Here is a 12078-nt window from a genome sequence, read left to right as displayed (position 1 = left end):
ACACAGCCGAGCATTTCCATTGGTTCAGACTTTGGGAATGTTTAAACTTTGAGATAGACATTAGCAGAGATAAGGAATTTGATTCTAATTAACTGAGAGTAATGAAACTTGGTGAATAGTTTTCATCATATCAACAATACCTTGACTAAGTTTGATTATGAGTATTTTCTGCTCAGGTCATGATAAGCAGAGATAAGCAATTTGATTTTGAAAAATGTTAAAATTTGATGTTAATTGAGTGAAATAAAGCAATGTTAAGATATAAAGAAAGATTTTGTGTTCCACTGGAAATGAAATTGTCATGATGTAGAGCTAGGATAAAGAGTTTATATCCTTTAAGGCAGTTGAAACATGTTAAGATGTAAGGAGAATGTTTAGTGCTACAACAAGTTTACTTGTATTTATTGAAGTATAATAAAATATATTTATTATACAGTATGTTTTATATCTACTATATAATAAAACTATAAATAGACTTTAAATTATATAAAACATAAGTTAGATCTCCATGGTATTTCCCTCTCCAGCTAGAAATTAGGACATTGTATTGTGTGGAGATATGTAGAATACTACACAGAAAAAGATCAGGTAATTACATTTAGTCCTTACATTAATATTTTTATCAGTTTTATTTCTGGTTTAACAATATGAGAGTATGGCTCTTAATTGTTACATGGTGGTCGGATTATTCAGATAAAAAAGGGTCATGGGGTCCGAAAGTCTGTTAAACGTTGTAATAAAATTACCAGTCTATTATACATTTTAATAGTCTATTTGTACTTTTTTAGAGTGGGGATTATACTCTCTTCACCTGCATCACCTTTTGATCCTGCAGCTACACAGATCTACTAATCTACTAGTGCAAGTCATTAATACTGTTAACGAAAATAACTCTTTGCACTGGCTTGAGTCAGTAGTTAATTTGGTGACCATTTTTGAAGGATCCTTAGGTATCATACATGTTCTACTGCTGTTTCATGCTTTAGTCAAGAAGTGAATGACTCTTATGGAAATCACTCTTTGGCTGCTTTACTATACTAAACAGCAAAAAATAACGTCAGTACGATTGCAAAATCAGAGGCACTTTAATCAAATCATTCTAGAAAACGACTTACTAAATGGATCAAAGCAATTTTTTTGTGAACAGTATGTTGACACATTAGTGATTAATTCATCACAATTCCAAGACATTACAAGAAGGTTTAGAGTCTGTACACAGTCTATACATCAGTATTTTGTGTGTCCACCACAAGTGTCAATAACAGCAGCGCAGCGTCTGACATGGAGTGGACCAGATGATTGATGAATGCCATTGGCACCTCAAACCACACCCAGAAAAGCCTGGGGCAATCCATCATCTGTGTTTGGTCTCGGTACAACGTTATTAAGTCTCCTCTGATGTTCATCCCAAAGATGTTCAATCGGGTTTAAGTCCGGACTAAGTGCTGGCCAGTGCATAACGTTGACACCGTTCTGCTGTAGAAAGTCACAAGTAACTCTGGCGGTGTGGGCACGGCCGTTGTCATGCTGGAAAACATTGTTTCGATGACGTGCGAAATGTGGTATGACCTGGGGTCTGAGAGTTTGATCGATGTAGCGCACTGCTGTGATGCCGCCTCCTCTCTCTGGACCAAGATTTTGGAACACCACAGGACCCACTCTCTGGTTCGGGCCGATTCCACCCCAAACCATTATGCTTGAACCTCCCCATGAGTCTCGTTCCATGACACATTATCAGAATAACGCTGGCCACGTCAACGCCATATTCTGGTCCTGCCATCTGCAGTAGATACGCAATACCAGAATAGTTCTCCATTGCATGTGTCGCCAGTTCTGGTGTTGTTAGGCAAACTGTAGACGTCCACGTCGATAGCGAGGGGTGTGAATCGGTCCACGGTAAGGTCTATGGCAATGGATGTTCTCTCTGGTGAGACGTCGGCGCACTGTATTGGTACTGATGGGTCTTCCGTGTGTTCCCACTGTCTGACGTGCTGTCTCAGATGCCTGTGTGGAGGGATTCTGCACATGCTGTCACACCTGTCGCCTTGTAGAAACCCTTGGTCTACCAGTTCGGGAGCGATCATGCAGGGTGTTGGTGGTCCGAACATTGACCTGGAAGTGATTGGCAATGGCTTGGGCAGTGTGGCCAGCGTCGAGTCTTTCGAGCACCTGGTTCCTCTGAGCCGTCGTGAGTCGTGGCATGCTGCTGACGTTGTAGTGTTAATGATTCAACCAGATATGGGGGGGGGGGATTTTATAGGGTTTTTCCCAGTGAACAGCACGTGCAGCATGAGTTACATGAAAATCATGGAGAACACATTCCCATCTCAGAAGTCAGGTTGCGTTTTTGAGAACATTTCATGGGTTCAATTCTGTGTTTGGGAAGGAGCCTTATTGCTCAGGTAAAGTTGGAGATGTGGTCACAAATATACAATAAAAACATTCGAAAAGTTTTATGCATTGCGTCTATTCAGAGTAACATACCAACATGACGTTTCTTTTGCTGCTTAGTATATTAGAAACAATAGTGGCTGTTCCTACAAATCAGCTAACAGAATGATTTTGAACAGATTCCAACGGTAAACAGCCCCTTGTGGCACAAACGGTACAGTGTTTAGTGTGGCAAGTTTTATTATGTCCGAACGAGACACAAATAAAATGAAACAAGGTACAAGTAGTATAGAATAGACAAGTATATTCTAATAATATTGTATAGGTATATACATGAACAAATTATGTGACTCTCTATACAGTATTCTTTACCAAGAGGTCCCCCTTTGCCCCTGCCTGGTGGAGTAGGCTTCCACAAAATCATTAGAGATTGTGTAATCATTATATTGAGCCAGTTGAATGTAAATTTCATATGAAAACATAATTAAGAGATCATAGTGAATATAGCCATGATAATTTCCTGCTAGTATCATCCATGTATATCAACTATGTTCAGACATTAGATAATTAGATTTGTTATTTACGTTACAATAATCAAAGCAATAAATGTCCTTGTCAGATATATTGCAAGTGTTCATGTTACGAGGTGAAAAAAGTCTAGAATTTATTGCCTTGGATGCTTTTGAAAATCTTGTGGACCCTCTAGTAGTTAAAGTTATTTTCCGATTGATTTGAAATTGATACACCAAAGTCCTGTGTACACATGGGTGAATGAACCCTTGGCAGTTGGAATTTGACAGCTGTCTGAGCACAATTTACCTCATAGAACACTGTATGGTGTATGTTCGTCTTCATTAGCTCAGTCTGTGCAGAACTGGGCTAATGTGTGTCATTAGGATAAGAATTATGTTAGCTCCACAGATTGTAAGCATAAGAATTATGTTAGCTCCACAGATTATAAGTGTGTCACTAGGATAAGAATTATGTTAGCTCCACAGATTGTAAGCATAAGAATTATGTTAGCTCCACAGATTATAAGTGTGTCACTAGGATAAGAATTATGTTAGCTCTATAAATGATAAGTGTGTCACTAGGATAAGAATTGTGTTAGCTCGATAGATTATAAGTGTGTAACTTGAATACGAATTATGTTAGCTCTAAAAATTATAAGTGTGTCACAATGATAAAAATTATGTTAGCTCCATAGATTATAAGTGTGTCACTAGGATAAGAATCATGTAAATTATAAGTGTGTGATGGCAATGGCTTATTGAATGTTCCAACTGGAGTGAAACTGAACTTGAAAGTCAAATTGAAAGTCTATAGCTAGATTTGTACCTATCTTCTTCATTCATAATAATACTACATGTACTCTTGTCTGCTTTACCACCACATATCAGATGTGAAACAAGAAAATCCATGTCCCATTCAAGTTTCCAGTTCATCAAATGAGTCAGCAATTCATGGCAAATAAGGCAAGTTAGAGTTATGTCCCTTCACCGCTAATCAAGTCCATGGCCCTTTCAAGTAGCAAGTTTTTACAACTTCGGAGTCTGGAATCACATTAAATATTTCAAGTATAGTTGCACGACGGGTCTTTGATGCGACTGAAGTTGGACTTGAGTTCGAGTCACCGGGCTCGGGTTCCTACCTCTATCACTATCAGTATCACATATACAACCAGTTATATTGTTATACGAATTACTGACAAGAGATAAACAAGCATTTAGGCTCTATGTTTTTATTTGTTTCGTATTTTATATTTTACTGCATTAAATTTTAGTTAATATCTGACAAGATTTATCAATATGTCTTGTTAGGAGTATACTGTAGACAGCCAATGACAATGCAGCTGTTCTAATCATACAAAGACATTGTCCAGTGGTGTATTTATAAACTCACCAAAGTATTCTGCATAATGCAGGAGACAGCTGTCCAAATAGGAGCTGCTCAAAATATATGTTAGCTCCTATCATGTAGAAAATCTGATTCATAAAGAGAAATAAAATTATGACTTTAATTAGTGTGGGTCGAGGGCAATAAGTAAGGTGTTGCTATAATCCTAGATGTTCGGATGGGAACTAAAATGAAGGTCCACCCATGTACGGATTGATGTGCACGTTAAAGAAACCATGACAGTTTCAATTTGATGAAGAGTAGGAGAAAAATTTACTGTCAGAGAAAAATTGACCACATAAGAAAATAAGTATTGTATTTACAAGACCTCAAACTCCCAAACAAATAGTGTTGATTGCATTTTAGGGAAAGGACTTCATAAAGTCCTCCTTTCTCATTTACTGCACTATGGTGTCCAATCAAACCCAGGTAATGAGCCCATTAAGCATGTCAGCAAACAATATTACTATTAAAATATATTTCAGATTGTATAATAGTGAGATCCTTGTGCCTAACTTTGTTAACTTTTATATTTCAGATGGTATATAGAAGTTATAAATATATATACCGGGATCAGACGAAAGTCTCCATGTTTGTTCAATGTTTACGGGACATGGGCTGTGGTAGGAGTAAATACAACTCGGGTTCTATTATTGACGATCAAGATATTAAAGACAGCACACGTAAAAAATCACATAAACAGTTAGGTGAGTTATTAAAACAGATTGGAACAAAATAAAAATTACCATAACTCTTGGTGTCGGTTTGAAGGATCGGTCCCAATGTATCTATTGATAAAAGTGGGTTTAAGTATGTAAATCAACACCTAAATGTGACGATCTAGCCTATTTGCCCTTTCTGAAAATTTCAAAACAAAATATTGAGCCGTTCGGAAATGGTCAATAGACATGTTTAAGGTGCTGTGTAACTCATTTTAGGAATTTTTTTCTTCAATTGTACAAGTGACTTGACGGGCACTTAACACTGTAACTGTGACAAGTATATAGACATGGTTATCCAGCCACCTAAACAGAATGGAAATCGGGAACTTATGGCCAACGTCACATTAAAAATGATGCTTGCACAGAATTAGGAGAGCTTTTTAAGAGTTTTCCATAAAGAAATGATTAGTTTTGTTATACGCCCACATGGAAATGTGATATATTGCCGTCACCCCTGTTCGTTGGTCTGTCGTCCACAATTTCTTGTGAATGCTCTTAACGCCAGAAGTTATCACCCAATTGTTTTAAAATTGATATATGTTGTTTACATTAGTGAGATGAAAAAGCCTATTTAATTTCTATGAATTAATTCTAGAGTTATGGCCCTTGTTTCACTTTGTTGCACCTTGTGAACGCAAACATCAATTGTTATCTGCCGATATGTATGAAATTTATATGCGTCAATTAAATTATTAAAAAGAAGAATCCTATTAGTCTGGAGGCTCAGTGCGGGGTGGGGGGTCCATCAAATAGGCGTGTATTGCTTTAAATCTTCCTAGTGCAAAAACAGAAAATTTGACCCTTTGACCCCAAATATCTCAAAAAACACCCCAACAGCTGACTGATTACCACTCAACAAAGTACTCTACGCTAAGCATGTGGACATATGTTTTGTTGCTTGGCAACCTATCTTTTTATTTTGGATGTTTTTAACAGAAAGAAAGGAAAACAAGGAACCTGTGAAACCAATAAATAGTAAAGGTGGTAGTGCTGCCAAAAAAGATAAATTAACCAGTAAAAAAACAGAAAAAATAGAAAACTCTCCAACCAAATCGCAGAATCCCTGGATAAACGGATCATCACAGTCACCTAAATTGGAAAGTTCAAATGGTTTTAAATCAGACAGGTTAACGACAGTAAGTAACATGGTATATTTTACTGTATTCATCCCTGCAAACACCACTCGAGATAAATGATACCTGGCTTTCAAAAATCAGTGATTTGATATAAAGCAGTATATTTATTAGGGTATATTTCAGATGACTTTTTATAGTCCACATTCATAATGTGGATATATGTTGCCGTCGCTCCTGTTTGTGTGTATGTATGTATGTGTGTCTGTGTGTCGCCGACAGGCCGCAATTCTTAACTGATCGTCTTGAAACTTTACATAATTATTCCTTACACCCTAAGAATGATCCCTATTGCTTTTGGTGCATGCCCGACCTCCAGGGTAAGAGCCATGCCCATTTCTTGAATTTGTTTGGTTATTGTCTACAGACGCATTTCTTAACATATCTTGAAACTTTGCATTCTTATTCCTTATACCCTAAGGAACATCCCTATTGTTTGTGGTGCATGCCAAACCCCCAGGGGCAGAGCCACGCCCATTTTCTGTTTGTGTGTCGCTTACTGGCCACAATTCTTAATCGATTGTCTTGAAAACTTTTCATACTTATTCCTTATGCCCTAAGGATGACCTCTATTATTTTTGTTGTATTTTTTGTGTGTTTGTGTTTCACCTACTGGCCGCAATTCATAACAGATCATTTTGAAACTTTGCATACCAATTCCTTATACACTAAGGATGATCCCTATTGATTTTTGGTGAACACCCGACCTCCAGGGACAGAGCCACACCACTTTGTCTTGAAACTTGGCATATTTATTCCTTATAGCCCAAGGATGGCAATTATTGATTTTGGTGCATGTCCCGACACAGAGGAGCGTAGTCACGCCCAATGTTTGTGTTTATCATATACATGCCGCATTTCTGAATGGATCAGCTTTGAACATGGCATATGTATTCCTTGTAGCCTAAGGGCGGCACTATTGATTTTGGTGCATGTCCCGACCCCCGGGGGCAGAGCCACACCCAATTTGTGTGTTAATCGCCCGAAGGTCACAATTCTGAATGGATTATCTTGGAATTATTGATTGATTTTGGTGCATGATTTCCCCCCCCCCCCCAATTGGGCGGTGCCACACCCACTTTTTGTTAATGTTTTGTGAGTCTGTAAATGATATGGGCTGCAATTATTAACAGATTTGGATCCAATTCGGAATGATCCACCATAGGGTTGTGCCTATTTATATTGGTCCATGTCCAACCCCTAGGATCTGAGCCACAAGACAAACCCAGCGCCTAGCCTTTTTTGCCTCTTGTCATATTACAGTCATTGCAGCTATTTCATATTTCATTCTCTTCATTTTAAAAAGTACCATATCAATGAAAGCAGATGTATATTGCAGTATTAGCAATGCTGTAGTTTTTATCGTCATGGGTTTGGCCACCAAAATAAGATTATAGACCTGCTATACTCATAATGGTCAGAGTAATGGAAGTTGGAAGTGTGCCCTTTTTCAATTGGTTCCCCACCCCACAGTCAAAGATACCTTCAGTTACATTTGTTCAAGTCTTGAAAGTACCATTCCATTGATGGTGGATTTGTGAGATATATCTACAGTCTGTCTTTTCCCTACTTTCAAGGTTTAGGCTACTTAACACCCTGGTCTGATATTCTAAGATTTAGCTTTATTAAAAATATATAGCCAAATATGTCATTGCATTCCATTTGACTTACTATTGTTTGTGTTTCTCTTCTATAAAATGTTTGTTCTATGTTTCAGGAATCTCGAAGTAAAACTGCTTTTAAAGATCGACAATTAACAGGAAATAAAACCAATGTACAGTAAGTCAATACTTTCTATTCACCCAAGTTAAAGATGCAGTATGTAAGATTTAGATAAAGAGCTTACATTTCCCTGTGATAGTCTTGATTTCCATTGTTATTGTTACGATAATAAACAAAGTCTTAATTATCCGTAATCGTCCCTGTCTGTCTGTGTGTGTGTGTTTGTATGTTTGTACATGTATGTGGGTGTGGGAGTGTGTATGCATTTGTATATATGGTGTATATTGAGGACACACATCTGAATACACACCTTAATAGTGGACCTGTGTCAACCGCAGATAGTGATAGTCTTGATTTCCATTGTTATCGTTATGATAATAAACAAAGTCTCGATTATCTGTAATCACCCCTGTTTGTGTGTGTATGTATGTTTATATGTATGTGTGAGTGTGTGTGTGCATTTGTACATATGGTGTATATTGAGGACACACATCTGAATACACACCTTAATAGTGGACCTGTGTCAACCGCAGACGTCCTCGGTTGAACCGAGGATAAAATAATAAGTAATCAACTATTGAAATAATAATAAGTCGCACAAGTTCAAGTAGAATATGTTAAGCCAGTTACCATTGTTTTATATAATGCCTAAGTGCAACTGGGCAATTTTTGCCTTGCGGAGTACTACCAATGGAAATTGGTGAGTCTCAAGAGGTGCCGGGAACATGTTCCCCAGTGACCCAGGGAAGCTCCTGGAGAATCATGAGCCATGTGGAACCATCGGAAGGCCTCGAGAGAACTGCAAAAAATTTCAGTGATTGCATTGTCAAGGAAAACAGGCCTGGGAGGAATCTCCGGAGCTTTCCAGATCCACAGGGAAACTCTGGGGATGCTTCCCAGGAGCTTCCGCGATATATATTTGAATCAGGGATGTCTTGGGGGGAATATTTCGTAAAAGCTCCAGGGAAGTTTTTCGCAGTTCTCCCAAGGACTCCAGATGATTCCACAATGCTCATGACGACCCCGAAGCTCCCTCAGGACACTGGGGAACCTTCTGGGGTACATATGATTTCCATCTGTAGTACATCACTGAGGCAAAAAAATCCCTAGTGGGACCTAAGCATAAGTTCCGCCGATATGCCACCACGCTACAGACTGAGATCTCCCAACATCAATATTCACCCGATGATGTTGATTATCGGCAAAGATACCCCAGAGCCTTTCTGATTATTGGGAATCATCCCCGATGATTCCAGGCAACTGCTTGGGGGACTTTCCTAGAATATTTATGACCATAGCCGAACCATCAGTGAACATTCACCAGACCATCCCCGATGCATAATAAGTTCCATTTTTCATAGGACTACTCCGATTTTTGGGGGGCAAAAACATCGGGGAAAAAATTTGTTTATTTCCATATCGCCAATGATTTTTCCCCAGTGGACCAAGGCATAGTTGTGAATAAAGTTAGTGATCTGCCATTTTCTAAAGTGTGCAAAAGAACTCATTATGAAAGACTAGGCTTTGTTATTATACTAGGTCCCCATGTATGAACTTTGCATACTACAGGAAATGGCTGCTGGTTATGGACAATCCTACATACATAATAGTTAAACTCTTCTTGTTATGAAAATCTTTTTAACATTCAGATTGGTGAATTGTTGTTAAGAGTTTCAATATCAATGTTTCATAAACAGATGTTCAATAAAGGAGAATTTTAGTTCAAATATTATTATCTATTTTTCACATGAAAGACCACGGAAGCCTTTCACTTCAAGTAAATAGCTTGAAAATGTAAGTTAGTATCTTGAAAATTCAAATTAGTGTCTTAGAAATTCAAGTTAGAATCTTGATAATTCAAGTTAGTATCTTGAAAATTCAGGTTAGTATCTTGAAAATTCATGTTAATATGTTATTAACTTAAAAGTTTAAGTTAATATCTTACAAATTTAAGTTAAAGATGCCTTCCCATGTACAAAAAGTGTGATTTGATGATATATTTGGACTAAAAACATATTCAAACTAATTTAGAAATATTAGGAATGATTATATTGGCCTAATTAGAAAATGCAAAAAAGAATATTATGAAAAATTAGACCAGAAAATAAATGATAATCAAAATTTTGGCAAAAATTATTGGTGGCATATAGTCAACTCGTTTGTGAAGAGTCAAAAATCTGAAAAGGGGGATATTCCGCCTCTTATGAATAATGGGGTTCCATATTTTAATCCGAAGGACAGCTAATTGTTTAAGGACAGCTAATTGTTTAAACGAATACTTTATTAACCAATTGGGGGGTTGGATGGCCGAATGGTTAGCACGTGCGCGCGCTGTATCATATGGTCTGTCATTGAGTCAACTGACAGGGTTTCGATTCCCCGGTTGTATGTGACAAGGAGTAGGGTCGCCTGTCCAATCTCGTGGGTTTTCTCCAGGTCCTCCGGTTTCCTCCCACTGCTAAAGACCCCTACGCACAAATTATGGAAATAAAATTGAACCATGTGTTAGTCCCGAAATGACCTAGTTTGTGTCGAGTGGACTTTATACCCCATTTCTCTCTCTCTCTCTTTTATTAACCAATTGCAGCTTTACTACACAAATGCACAACTTCCTGAACCCGAACAAAATCCTTTTTCACTTTGTCACCTAAAATTAACACCTAAAGAGGTTGAAGACATGATTTCCATTATTGATACTTCAAAAGCTACAGGCACAGATAATATCAGTGGAAAATTCCTAAAATCCACCGGCTTCGAAATTAGCAAAACTTCATGTAACATCTTTAATCTTTCTCTTGAGCTAAAAGCCGTTTCTAATATTTGGACATCAGCAAATGTGACGGTAATTCATAAAAAAAGGTGACCCATCACTATGTGGAAATTACAGACCAGTTTCTTTATTGAACATCATAATCAAAATTTTTTAAAATGCATCTACAAACATGTATTTAACTTCTTTAACCCTTTCACTGCGTATACCCGGTAGTACCGGGTATTATAAAATGTCGGTAAAATGCGCGTACCCGGTATTACCGTGTACTCAGTAAAGCCCTCGCTAAAATTAGTACCGTAACTGCAAGTGCCATCTATTGTATTTTCTATACACTAGAACATATTTCCACGTGTTTCAAAGCGGCAAACCATAAAATGGCGGAGTGCATAGTGACAACATAGATGATGCACTCTCGGCGAAGTCGTGAATGACGTCTTGCTGACCAACACGTGGACAATTTCGAGGCGGGTGATACACATAATTCGTTTCCAGTTACTTGATAATGATAGTAGTCAGGACAGTGATTGGTATTATGAAGTGCCCATGGCTAGCTATGTCTCCCGTGCATGATGAACAAGCCCAATGTGAACACGATAGCCCTGTGTCTGCAGTAGATTCTGACAATAATTCTGATGTTGATAATAATGCTGGCCTGCTGGATCGTAAAAGACGTAGGCAATTCCTGAGTCCCGAACGTGTAGATCTATTGACTGACTATATTGATAATGATATGGGACTTGGGGATGAAAGTGAAAGTAAAAACAAGGTATTGCAATCCGCACGTGGTCATGGCAGCGGGAGACGTGATGCGCGTGTTCGTGGCGGCATTGCTCATGGCTGCTATTGATATTTTTGTTCATTTTATATATCTTTATCAAAATCCAGTGAAAAAAACAATATCTTTTAAGTATTTCATGGAGAAAAATTCGTTTTCGTGTTAGCTTTAGTGAGAAATGAGAAATCCAAAATGGCCGCCATGACGTCACGTGACTACATTATTATGCAAATTTCCAAAATTCTATTTTTTCCTCTTAGCCCAACCTCATGCCCATCCCAACAGACAAAAAGATTTTTCATAAAAGCTTCCATAAGTACTGCTTGGCATTCAGTTCCAACCTCCCTTTTTTCCTCAAAAAAGGGTCTAGCACAGGCAGTGGATTTACGTCTAGCATTGAAAGGGTTAAGGATCACAATATTATTACTAATTTTGCATGGAGACTCAACTACTTATCAACTAATAGATCTTATGCACTTCTTCTGTCAAGATATTGACCACGGTCGATATACAAGAACGGTTTTCTGTGACATCAGTAAAGCTTTTGCCATAAGCTTGGGGCCGTTGGGATCAGAGGAGACTTGTTAGAATGGTTCAGAGACTGCTTGTCTTAACAGACCACAGGTTATTGTCAACTGAGCCTCCTCTGAGGCATTAACGGTCCCT

General features: G+C 38.0%; 1 long non-coding RNA gene across 8 annotated transcripts in view; it reads left to right on the top strand.

Annotated features, from left to right (window-relative positions):
• LOC126831756 (uncharacterized) overlaps positions 1 to 12078 on the top strand; it is an 85763-nt gene that overhangs the window by 65855 nt on the left and 7830 nt on the right. For all 8 annotated transcript variants that reach the window (XR_007684324.2, XR_007684298.1, XR_007684307.1 and 5 more), the window contains 3 exons: positions 4826 to 4994; positions 5946 to 6145; positions 7860 to 7921. This is a non-coding gene — a long non-coding RNA (uncharacterized LOC126831756). The remainder of the gene's footprint in view (positions 1 to 4825; positions 4995 to 5945; positions 6146 to 7859; positions 7922 to 12078) is intronic.

Source organism: Patella vulgata, chromosome 1 (genome assembly GCF_932274485.2).
Source record: "Patella vulgata chromosome 1, xgPatVulg1.2, whole genome shotgun sequence".
Lineage (NCBI taxonomy): Eukaryota > Metazoa > Mollusca > Gastropoda > Patellidae > Patella > Patella vulgata.
Note: the sequence above shows the minus strand (reverse complement) of the source record. Positions and strands in the feature narration are given on the sequence as shown.